Source organism: Cryptomeria japonica, chromosome 3 (assembly GCF_030272615.1).
Source record: "Cryptomeria japonica chromosome 3, Sugi_1.0, whole genome shotgun sequence".
Classification (NCBI taxonomy): Eukaryota; Viridiplantae; Streptophyta; class Pinopsida; order Cupressales; family Cupressaceae; genus Cryptomeria; species Cryptomeria japonica.
The window spans coordinates 361869658-361882597 of NC_081407.1; positions in this window are offsets into that span (position 1 = coordinate 361869658).

Consider the following 12940-nt stretch of genomic DNA (forward strand, 5'->3'; position numbering starts at 1 on the left):
TTCAAAAATCAAGATATAAAAGAGCTATGTGAAAAATTTCATATCCAACATAGGTTCTCTACTCCATATTATCCACAAGGTAATGGTCAAGCTGAGGCATTAAACAAAACTATCTTGAAAATCCTGAAGAAAACAGTCAATGAAGCTAGAAAAGACTGGCACATTCAGCTAAATCCTACTCTTTGGGCATATTGAACTAGTGTCTGCACTCCAACAAGGGAAACTCCATATTGTTTGGTCTATGGATCAGAAGCTATATTACCTATAGAAGTAGAGATGCCTTCTCTATGAGTATCCTTGCATGGTCTTATACCAGAAGAAGAACAAAGAGTCTCTCGACTCCAGGAACTAGAACTGATTCAGGAACGTCACCAAAATGCAATAGACCATTTGAAAGTATACCAACAAAGAATGGCAAGAAGCTATAACCATAGAGTCAAACCATGCACTTTCTAGATTGGAGACATAGTTCTAAGGGAGAATCTGAGAAATCAGCAAGACCGAGAAAAGAAGGGAAAATTTGAACCAAATTGGCTAGGACCTTTTGTCATAGTAGCAACATATGGTTCAGGAGCATACAAGTTATCTACCCCTGAAGGTGATTGGTTTGATGAACCTATCAATTCTATCCATCTCAAGAAATTCTATGCTTGAGATATAAAGTCCTGGAAAAATCAATAAAAGGCATATAAAGTCCTGAAGAAATCAGTAAAAATCAAAAAAGCAGAAAGTCCCTAAAAAGTATAAAACAACAAAAATGCAATAAATTTAGATGGTGAAAACTTGGTAAACAGGCACTATCTAAAAAGTGAGTTCCTGCATCCATGAGATCACTTTGTGCACCTATCCACTCCATCCTCTCATATTTATCACTTCCATCTATCTTAACTTATCCATTCCATCTTTCACATCCATTGCTCTAAACCATTTAGCAAGAAATATGCAGCTTACCAAAAATTATAACCTTTTGACATACTTGTTGTAGTCACTGTCTTAGATTTTATCAGTATCTATCAATCTGCATTTCTATTCTGTCATGGTTTGGATCTTGATCAATTCATACATCAATAATAAATTTTTGTTTCTACTGGGGGAAAAATCCTAATTCCTTTTGCTAAGGTGATCTTTTGAAAATTTAAAAAACCAAAAACATTCGAAAAACTTAGAAAATCCAAAAACATCTAGGGTTTTGAAACAGATAACAAGCAACAAATCAATCAAGGCACCTCATCAACAACTAAATCGTTAAACTTAAAAAATGAAGAATCAACCCTCAAGCTATAAAGGATTATCAAAGATCATTCATCAAGATGATTATATCAATTAATGACCATAAGAACATGTGAATGACATACAAGATTCAGTGTTTATTTCTTGATTTTATTGCTAATCATGTACTCTATGCGACTCAAGGATGTCCATGACTAGAGGAGCTATGATGGGGCATGATTATTTTCTTTGATTGCTATATGTGGTTTATCTCTTACTACGGTATGAACTTGTCTCAAGATATGATCGGTAAAAGATCAAGGAGGACGTTCCAAGTCATGCATGAAAGGAGATACTCCTTGTCTATTATGCAAGCAATACTCAGGTCAACTTGATTCATTATATCAATTTGCTTGTATTAACTTGCTATATCAAAATCCATGTAAGAAATAATCAGGTCATCTTGAATCTTTATGTCAAGTTGCTTGTATTTTCTTACAACATTTTTAAGCTCAATGATGAAATCAAGCACTGTTACCCGATAGCATATGAAGAATGGCAGTATAAATTTTAGTTAGATCATTTCATTAGCTCATTATTCAGTTGCATTATAAGCATATCATTTCATTAGCAGATCAACGGTCATAAATAAAGATTGAGTATACTTGGACAAACAAAAACAATTTGCATTTAATCATTCTAGGTGCATTCATTTTAATCATTATCCATCTCATTTAGTTGTATATAAATCATTGCATTTCATTTGCATTCGCATTTGCATTTAGCTTGTATTTCATTCTTGAATGGGATCCTACAAGCTCATCTTATCCAAGGCTAAATCCATCACAAGAATCATTGAAGCATCATCATAAGTGTATACACAATCAAATTGATGACTCATCTCTCTCATGATATTGTCAACCCAGCGCCAATCTTATATCACCCCCACAATCACCATCAGCATATCTACTGATCCTACAACTTGATATCAACAAACTGTCAGTTCTTTATCCAATCAATCTTAATCCATTCTATCAATCGATCGCATATGATGTATCATATGATGTCTTATATAGGATGTATCTTTCCTCAAACCAGACGCTCTTGATCATCTTTGTCTTATATAGGAGGTGTCATTCCTGAAACCAGACTATATCTAGATCTTATCGATCTCATCTTATCAATGGAAAACTAAACCATTGTGATCAAAGAACTCGCACTTTCATCAATCAAAGTTGCAGAATCAAACCTTTTATAATCGAGACATCAATCTCGTAATCATCCAACCACTTTTCCAATAAATTATCTCAATTGATCTCCCGAGGGGGCATCATCGTACCACAATTTATCAACCAAGGTCTAGGGCATCCTATCAAACTAATATCATCATCAAAATGAATTATTCTTTGAATCAACACGTCATCACATCTCACTTGAAAGGGGCAAAAATCATGGTACCACAATTTATCAACCAAGGTCTGGGGCATCCTATCAAACCAATATCATCATCAAATGAAATTATTCTTTGAATCAACGCATCATCACACCTCGCTTCAAAGAGGGGCAAAATGTATACACCTAAAAATTGGCTATGAGCAATTAAATAAATATTTTATATTTATTTAATATTTATTCTTCTATTAAATAGTTAATTCAAAAAGATTAATTAATTTAATTCATTTTCATATCTTTCTATTAATTAATATTTTATTAATTAATTCATCTATCTTATTCCTCTAATTAATTAAATATCTAATATTTAATTATTCCTCTAATCAAGTCAATTAAATATCTAATATTTAATTATCTTCTCCAATCAATTAAATATCCAATATTTAATGGCTATTCTCCTATCCTATAGTCTCAAATATTAAATAATTCCTAAATTATTTAATCCCTTTATCCAACTCACCCTCCATCTCCACTTCATCTTCCCTTTGCCAACTCATCCAACATGTGGCTAAGGAAATTAATATTTCTTAATATTAATTCATGATTTATCTTCAACCTCCAAAATTAATGAAATTGTGTATGTACACACATTTCATAACCATTTCCTATGTTTTCCCCAACACCCTCTACATCTTAGGAAGGACTTGAGTCCACTTGTCCTACCATGCCTAAATTTCCTCCAACCATCCCTAGATTCTCTCAGTCAGCAACCCAGTCAAGGTGAGATGAGTGACACTTGTCTTCTCCTTCCCCCTTTCTCTCAACCTTCACTTTTGCTCACAGCCATTCAAATCTACAGATCTAATCATGACCGTTGATCTGAGCCACATCATCTTATCCTCTTAAAGTATATAAAACCAAGAGCTTCAGTTGAGAGGAAGTGAGTCTTCAAAAATAGTTTTCAAAACAATCTTATGCATCCATGAGTTTTTTAAGCAATTAGCAAATAGCAAATAGCAAATATCATTTTAGCAATATTATCATATAGTATCATTTAGCATAATCATGTAGCTTTGCATATCATACTATCAGTTAACTACAAGTTATCAATCCATTCTTCATATGCCATCTTGGAAGCCAACAGTGCATTATCTGATAGCACACCATCTGCAACCAGGAATAGTGGAGTTAGGACACAATGAGACATAAGTCATGAAGGTAAAATAGTGATTTGTTTTAGTATGTATTTCATGTAGTTTCATTAGTGGATTTTGGATTTCCTGTATGCATTTCCATTGTATTTTGTGAAACTAACTTATTATAGGTAACATTCTAAGGATGGAATTCAAGCTCACACACAAACTTCACTTTGATCATCTCAGATTACTAGTAAATGGTATGAATGTTGCTAGCACAAACTTATCTATGCTCTGCACACTTCACCAAAATTTCTCAAGACGCAGAGTGACAAATGAATTTTAAAAAGTTTTATTTATTTTCACTTTAACTACTGTAATAAATGCATTTACCGACAAAACCCTAAAACATCTTAAAATACTCTAAAGCATATTACCGGTAGCAAAAACTCGATGTTTACTGGTTATGATCCAAAAACACATCAAAACATCAAAATGCATCAGAAAATGCAGATTTAAATTGCAGTGCATTATCCAAAGGTTTCACTCAAGATTTGACAATAAGCTCACCCCAAGTTGTAGAAACAACTTAGTTTGTTGGAGATGGATTCTCCACATTAGGTGAAGAATATGATTCCTGAGATGGTTTGTCATCACTCTTCTTCTTCTAGGTCTTATTCATCTCAGCTCTGATTTCTTCAATATCAACTTTCTGCTTTCATTTCTGGTATGTAGGATGATTCACCGGATGGTTCTTCTATGTTCTGCAAAACTTGGCAATGTGTCCCGGTTTGTTGCAATGATAACATGTCATTCCAAATGCTCTCCAAGGTCCCGAGTTGCCTCTACCTATTCTTCTTCTACAATTCATTGGCACATGTCCAAAATTATTGTAGATTGAACAAATCACATTAACTTTCTTTTCCATCTCATAAGTGTTAGGTCCCAGTGACAACTAAGAGGGGGGGTGAATCAGTTGTCAACTAATTTCAAACCAAAAACAACTTAACCATCTTAATGCTTAATACAGGTAAACCAGTTAAATATGTTGGTAAACAGTGTTAATAGTTAATAGCTATACCGGTAAAGATTAATGCATGAAACATAAACACAAAGTCATCCACAACACATGACACCAATATTTGTACGTAGAAACCTTGTAAGGGGAAAAATCATGGTGGGAAACCTTACCCATAATCAAATGATACTACTGCAGATAGTAAGTCTACATCAATGGGGTCTGCACATGCAGAAAGGCCAATAACCTAGAGCTCACTGCTCAATCACAAAATGGGAGTCACACTAACTACAGTTGGATGGTTAAATCCAATAAGAATGTACTGCACAAAATAGCATTTTCATATGTTGGATTCAGTACCGGTGTAATGCTGATATGCTTTCACAAAAACCTAGCTTCACCTTCAAATGATGTCTTCATGTATAGCTCTTCTTAATCTCGCATATACCTTCACACAATTCTTTTTCGCATTCCACATTCGATCTTACAAATAAGATCTTACATTTATACCATAACCTAAGACCAATTTTAGTAGGTCAGCTCTACAAGATATTACAATAAAAACATTTCACAATCAATATAATATCTGATGCAATAACCAATTGAACATGTCGCTTAATGCATTTACAATAATAATTAATCATTTGCTTCGCGTGTCATGCTGATCTGGAAAAGATAAACCTGTCGGTGTAACCCTAGGTAACCCTGGACCTATTTGTTGGTAAAAGCAAATATGCAAATATGAATATACCAATGAATAAAACTCTAGGACAAGATGTCCAAATGATGTCTTAGACATTACCAAGTGTCTTCCACATAATTTCGAGTGTCGAAGATCATTATATCCTATCGGTGAACCATATACCAGTAACTGTGCAATAGTTACTTGCTTGCCGGTGAATGGTACTGGATCTCCAAAGTGCTAGTGTTTTAGTGGGTGTTGACATCAATGACAAAACCATACCAAAATACCAACAATATCCCCCTTTGGAATTGATGGCAACACAAGATGGAAAAACCATCAAAGTGCCAAAATAGAAATGCCAAATACCAATAACCAACAATCTCTAAAAAAGATCATAACCAAAATACAAAGAGTAATAGTCTCTCCCAAACAACAATCTCTCCCCTTGGGAGCAACATGTGTTATCCAAAGTTTCCATATCAATCTCTTCAAAAGATAATGAGTTTTTCCATAGATATCTCTCCCCCTTTGACATCAAATGCCAAAGTTACAATAATACCAAGTTCATATACAAAATACCAACTACTCCCCCTGAGAAGTAGCTTCCTCATCAAAGACAGGAGTAAAATTTTTGTCTTTTAATTCTATCGGTTGATGACAATCATCAACTGTCTAAGTCTCTCCTAGTGGTGGTATGACTCCAAGCTAATCTCTAAGATATTCAAAAGTCTCTTTAGGCAAAGGTTTTGTGAAAATATCTGCAAGTTGTTCTTTAGTGTTCACATAAACCAGTTTTATCTCCTTTTCTTCAACTTTTTCCCTTAGAAAATTCAATTTGATAGAAACATGTTTTGTTTTAGAATGTAGTACTGGATTCTTAGATATATCAATTGTTGCAGTGTTATCACAATATATGGTAATAGGTTCCTTGCATTTTACCTTTATGTCTTTCAACATTTTCTTAAGCCATAGTACCTGTGTATAGTTAGTTGCTGCTACAACATATTCTGATTCTGCTGTTGATAAAGATGTACAACTTTGTTTCTTACTCAACCAAGAAACTAATCTCTTTCCAGGAAAGAATGCTTCGTTGGTGGTGCTTTTTCTATCATCCACATCTCCTACCCAATTTGCATTTGTGTATGCACATAATTCAAAGTTTCCATCTCTAGGATACCATAATCCAAGATTTATAGTGCCTTGTAAGTACCAAAAAATCCTTTTTACTGTTGATTCATGATTTTCTCGAGGATTACTTTGAAATCTTGAAACAATACATATTGCATTCATAATATCAGGTCTGGTTTATGTTAAATACAGTAAACCTCCTATCATAGATTTGTATCTAGTTGGATTAACAGGTGTAGATTCATCCCTTTGAGATAATTTGTCATTTGTAGTCATAGGTGTGCTTACCGGTTTAGAGTTCTCCATCCCAAATTTCTTTAGTAACTCTTTTAAGTATTTGGATTGACTCAAGAATATACCTTTGTCAGTTTGTGAAATTTGCAATCCTAAAAAGAATTTTATTTCTCCAATCATAGACATTTCAAATTCTTGCTGCATTTTAGTAGAAAATTCCTTACATAAAGCATCTTCTCCTCCAAAGATTATATCATCAACAAATACTTCTATAATTAAGATGTCATCATTAGTTATTTTGTAATATAAATTGTTGTCTGCATTTCCTTTAGTAAAACCAATCTTTCAAAGATACTTATCCAATCTTGCATACCAAGCTCTTGGGGCTTGTTTCAGTCCATATAGAGCTTTCCTTAACCTGCAAACCATATCATTGTCATCTTCCAAAGAAAATCCATCAGGTTGTTCAATGTATACTTCCTCTTCAAGATCTCCATTCAAAAATGCACATTTAATATCCATTTGATAAACTTTGTAGTTCTTGTGTGCTGCAAAAGCCAAGAATAATCTGACTGCCTCAATTCTAGCTACCTGTACAAAGGTTTCATTGTAATCAACTCCTTCTTTCTAAGAATATCCCTTACATACTAATCTTGCTTTATTTCTAACAACCTTACCATCTTCATTAAGTTTGTTTTTGAATACCCATTTGGTTCCAATTACATTTTTATCTTTAAGTCGGGGAACTAATGTCCAAGTGTTATTTTTCTCAATTTGTTCTAATTCTTCTTCCATAGCTTTAATCCAAAATTTATCTTCACATGCCTCATTAACAGATGATGGTTCTATTTGAGAAATAAGAGATACCTCTTCATTTGCCAATCTTCCTCTTGTCATAACTTCTTTAAATTTAATTCCAATTATCTGATCTTCAGAGTGATTCAATCTTACATATCGGGGTGTCTTTGTTTGCCGTTTGTTCTTCAGTTATTTTGGAATCCTCAGATGGTACCGAGGTAACTAGATCTTCATTTTGTACCGGTGGATTTGGTGTAGGTTCATTTGTCACAATTTCTATTGCTGGTTCAGAGTCTGTATACCTTGAAGTTCCTTTAAATTGCTCATCAATTTTTACATTTGTACTCTCAACGATTTTCTGCAATCTCTTGTTAAAACATCTATATGTCTTTCTCTTAGATGAATAACCAAGAAATATTCCTTCATCACTTCTACAATCAAATTTGCCAATATACTCATCTCTTCTAATATAACATTTACTTCCAAAAATTCTGAAATATTTAAGAGTAGGAGTATTACCAAACCATAGTTCATGAGGGGTCTTACCGGTTTCACCTTTGATGTGAATTTTGTTGAATGTATAGACCGTTGTGCTGACTACTTCTCTCCAATAAACATGTGGTAAATTTGCTTCTGATAACATACTTCTTGCTGCATCCAAGATAGTTCTATTTTTCCTTTCAACAACTCCATTATGTTGTGGTGTCTGAGGTGCTGATAGTTGTCTTCTAATTCCATTCACTTCACAGAATGTATTAAAGGCCTTAGATGTGAATTCTTCTCCTTGATCTAATCTTAAACATTTTATTTTCTTACCGGTTTCATTTTCAACCATTGCTTTGAATAGTTCGAACTTTCCAAGTGCTTCTGATTTTTCTCTGAGAAAAGTAACCCAACACATTCTAGAATAGTCATCAATGATTAGCATGAAATATCTATCACCTTGTAAGATTTTAGTTCTAGTTGGACCACATAAATCAATGTGAATCAAATCAAGAGCATTATTGGATTTTTATGGAATACTTTTGAAACTAGCTCTAACTTGTTTTCCAAATTGACATTACTTACATATTGTGTTCTGAGGTTTGATAATTTTAGGTAGATCTCTAACTGCCTTAGTATTACTGATCTTTATCATGCAATCAAAGTTTACATGACAGAGTCTCTTATGCCATAACCAACTTTCATCTATATGTGTAATCAAGCATGTCTTTTTACTATTATTCAAATGAAAGATATTACCTCTAGTCTGATTACCGGTTACAATTTCCAAACCAGTTCTATTCATAATTTTGCATTTTCCATTTTTAAATTGTAATTGAAATCCTTTCTCAACTAATTGACCAACACTTAAAAGATTATGCTGCAATCCTTCAACATAGTAGATATTGTCAGTGTTATGCTTATCATCAAGAGATATTGTACCCTTACCTTTTATTGAACAAGCTTTGTCATCTCCAAATCTTACTAAACCTCCATTGTATTCTTGAAAGTTCAATAATTTACCTTTGTCTCCTATCATATGATGTGAGCATCCTGAGTCAATGATCCATTCATCCTTTACTTCAACTTTAGCTGCTAGGGCTTGTTCTACCGGTTGAATAGTAGGTGTCAGTTGATCTTCTGTTATAGCAACAAAAACCCATCCATTGTCTACCGGATCCTCATCAGAATCATCAATCACACCTTCATCAGCAATGTAACAAGATTTGTCTTTGTTCTTCTTAAATCTGTATCTCTGATATTCAGGATTAGGTTTGTATGTCCTTCTAGCTTCTTCTCTTAGTCTAGCATGTCTATCAGGGCATCTTGAAGCCATATGACCAATCTTATTGTAGTTAAAACATTTAAAGGGTACATAAATGGAGTCTTCACATGCAGAAAGGCCAACAACCTAGAGCTCACTACTCAATCACAAAATGGGAGTCACGCTGACTACAATTGGATGATTAAATCCAATAAGAATGTACTACACAAAATAGCATCTTCATATGCTGGATTCAGTACTGGTGTAATGCTGATATGCTTTCACAAAAACCTAGCTTCACCTTCAAATGATGTCTTTGTGTATAGCTCTTCTTAATCTCGCATATACCTTCACACAATTCTTTTTCGCATTCCACATTCGATCTTACAAATAAGATCTTACATTTATACCATAACCTAAGACCAATTTTAGTAGGTCGGCTCTACAAGATATTACAATAAAAACATTTTACAAACAATATAATATCTGATGCAATAACAGATTGAACATGTTGTCTTAATGCATTTACAATAATAATTAATCATTTCCTTAGCATGCCCTGTTGATCTGGAAAAGATAAACCTGTCGGTGTAACCCTAGGTAACCCTAAACCTATTTGCTGGCAAAAGCAAATATGCAAATATGAATATACCAATGAATAAAACTCTAGGACAAGATGTCCAAACGATGTCTTCAACATTACCAAGTGTCTTCCACATAATTATGAGTGTCAGTGATCATTATATCCTGTCAGTGAACCATATACCAGTAACTGTGCAATAGTCACTTGCTTGTCGGTGAATGTTGTTGGATCTCCAAAGTTCTAGTGTTTTAGTAGGTGTTGACATTAATAAAAAAACCATACCAAAATACCAACAATAAGGACTAAACCGGTTAACATAGGGTCTTTGCCAATTTGTGTTCCTCTGATCATTAAAATTCCTTCTCCAATCATCAATAGGTCTTGGGTTCATGTGAGGTGTTGGATTGTTTGCTCCATATCTGCATTCAACTGATCTATGCCCATACATGTTGCATGTCAATAAACTTCAAATCTCCTAGGCATGTATCTATTATTAGGTCTATAACTAGTATTAGCATCAGATCTACTTCTACAAACATTAGCAGTATGTCTTGGTTTATGACAGTTAAAACAAATAGGTTTGTAAGCTTTCTTACCAGTAGGCTTCTGAGCCTTAGGAGCAGTTTTACCTTCATGTGTGTTGCTCTTGGTACCAGAAGGTTCACCTTTCTTAGATATATTGTATCCTAACCTAGATGTATCACCTTTCATCCTCTAAGATTGGATCTATTCATCCAGCATAGAGGAGCTCTTGTTGAATTTATCAAGCTTCTCATTGGCCTCAGTAAGTTCCTTGGTAAGGTCTTCATTCCTTTTCATGAGGGTCTCTCCAAGAGACATTTCCATTTCAAGATCTGATTGTAATGCTTCTTTTTGTTCTTTCTCCTCATGTCCATGTTCATATAAAGTTGCATTCTCCTACTTGATCTTAAAGATTTCATTCTCTTTATCTCGGATCTAATCCTCGGTCTTTCTTCTAGCTTCAAGTCCCTCACTCATCTGGATTGTTAATGCTTCAAGTTATCTCCTCATGTTAGTATGTTCACCATTTAGCTTCTCTACTTCTTCAACCAGTGCATCAATTTTTTCCTCATCTGAAGAGTTGTTGTCAGAGATCTCCAACAATTGTTCGGTTAGTTCCTTCCTTTTAGCTAGTGATGTCTTGTACTTGCCTCTTAGGGTTTCTAGCTCATCCTTGGTTTCCGCAATTTCTCTATCCATATCTCTATAGCTCATTCCTTCACCCATATTTTCCTTAGGATTAGAGATCCCTTCCAAGTGGTTAATCCTTAAGGAAGTTAGGCTTTGATACCAATTGATGAACTTATAAGGCACTGAGAGGGGGGGTGAATCAGTGATAGAAAAAATAATACAAATCTAAATATCAATTTCAGCCACTTAAAACTCAATAGGCATGTAAGAAATAAAACCAAGTATGCAATCACCACATAAAGCATAAACAACATGACACAAGAGTTTATATGTGGAAAACCCAAATGGGAAAGACCACGGTGTGAGTTAGTACCCACAAGATCCACTATCTATAGTATAGAGATCTGACCGATTAAGGTCTACAACACTCGGTTAGGGGCACACCCTGTTAGAAGTGTCTAAGTCTGGTTAAGAGAATTATAAAAAGTCCTATGATGACCAGCCCTGTTAGGAGCTACCCAAGTTACTGGGATTTGCAAACACAAGTTAATGTGTCACCTGGTTAGAGGATTTAATAATCAGAATTGTTAGGATCTGGCTACACCCTGTTAGGAGTGACCTTGTAAGAGGATTTTCTTGTTGCAGGTCTTAGGTAGTCAACAAGTAAAAATGATCTTAGTATAACACCTTTAGTGTCTGATAAGATCTGCTTCAGAACATTACAACATCACATAGAAATCATCTCTCAACTCCTCTGATCTTTGCACTATCAAAAATACAAAATTCACTCATTATCTATCACACTATCAAGATCATGTATATATATTCTTTCATACCTCATAACACATTTAAACATCATCATAAGGTCAGCTAGAACCTTGTTACAATCCCCTAGGTTCAATACATCTAGATAATATTGCATTGTACACTTTATTTATGTTGGCCACTGACATAACAAATCCAATTCTATGTCGTTTTACCGATCTGAGTGATTTTCATCACTACTGGTTAAGTCTCCATCAACTAATCTTTTCTATCAAATAAATCTCATTCACCTAATCGATTTTGCACATGCACTCATGAACATATCTTCATCTGATAGTCTTCAATGCTGCTGCAAAACCACATCATCTCAATCTTCATAATTTTTTACGTACCATTTATCGAAATGTAACTCTATCAATCTTTTACCAGTTCTGATTAAATTTTCTTTGCTTTACCGGTTAAGTCTAGCCGACTGAACTGTAGGACTTAGATGACTTAAAGAAACATAGTTACCATCAATGACAACATACAAAATAGTCATCATACATAAATCTAATCTCTATGCACAACAAACATATACTGATTGCATCAAGCAGACATACATTACCAGTTTAGTTCAAATGATCAAATGCCAGCAGATCGGTGGTGTTGCATTTGGCTTATGGTGACCTATTTTAGGTCTAGTGTTATTCTGTGTTATTCTCCTAGGTTATGGAGTGGTTTATGTAGCGTGTTGGTGGATGCTCCCAATGTGTTATCGGTTGGATTTATTGTTTGGATAATGTTGTTTCAGTCTTAGGCCAATCTGGGTCATCATTGGTTTGTGGGTTTACGTAATGGATATTGTATTATCTTTTAGGTGGCTGACCTAATTGTTTAGGTCTAGGGTTTGTATAAATATGATGTAAGATCTCTTTGTAGATCATGGTCATGGGTGGTTATGGGATTATCAGTCTGTGAATAAGGTTGTAATCATATGCAGAGGATTTGGTCAATCATAGGTGATCGAATTGGGTTTGTGTAAGAGGTTTAAGACCTCTGGTATTGAGCTTAACTGGAACTATACTCAGGCATAAGAGATGTTATTCTTGCA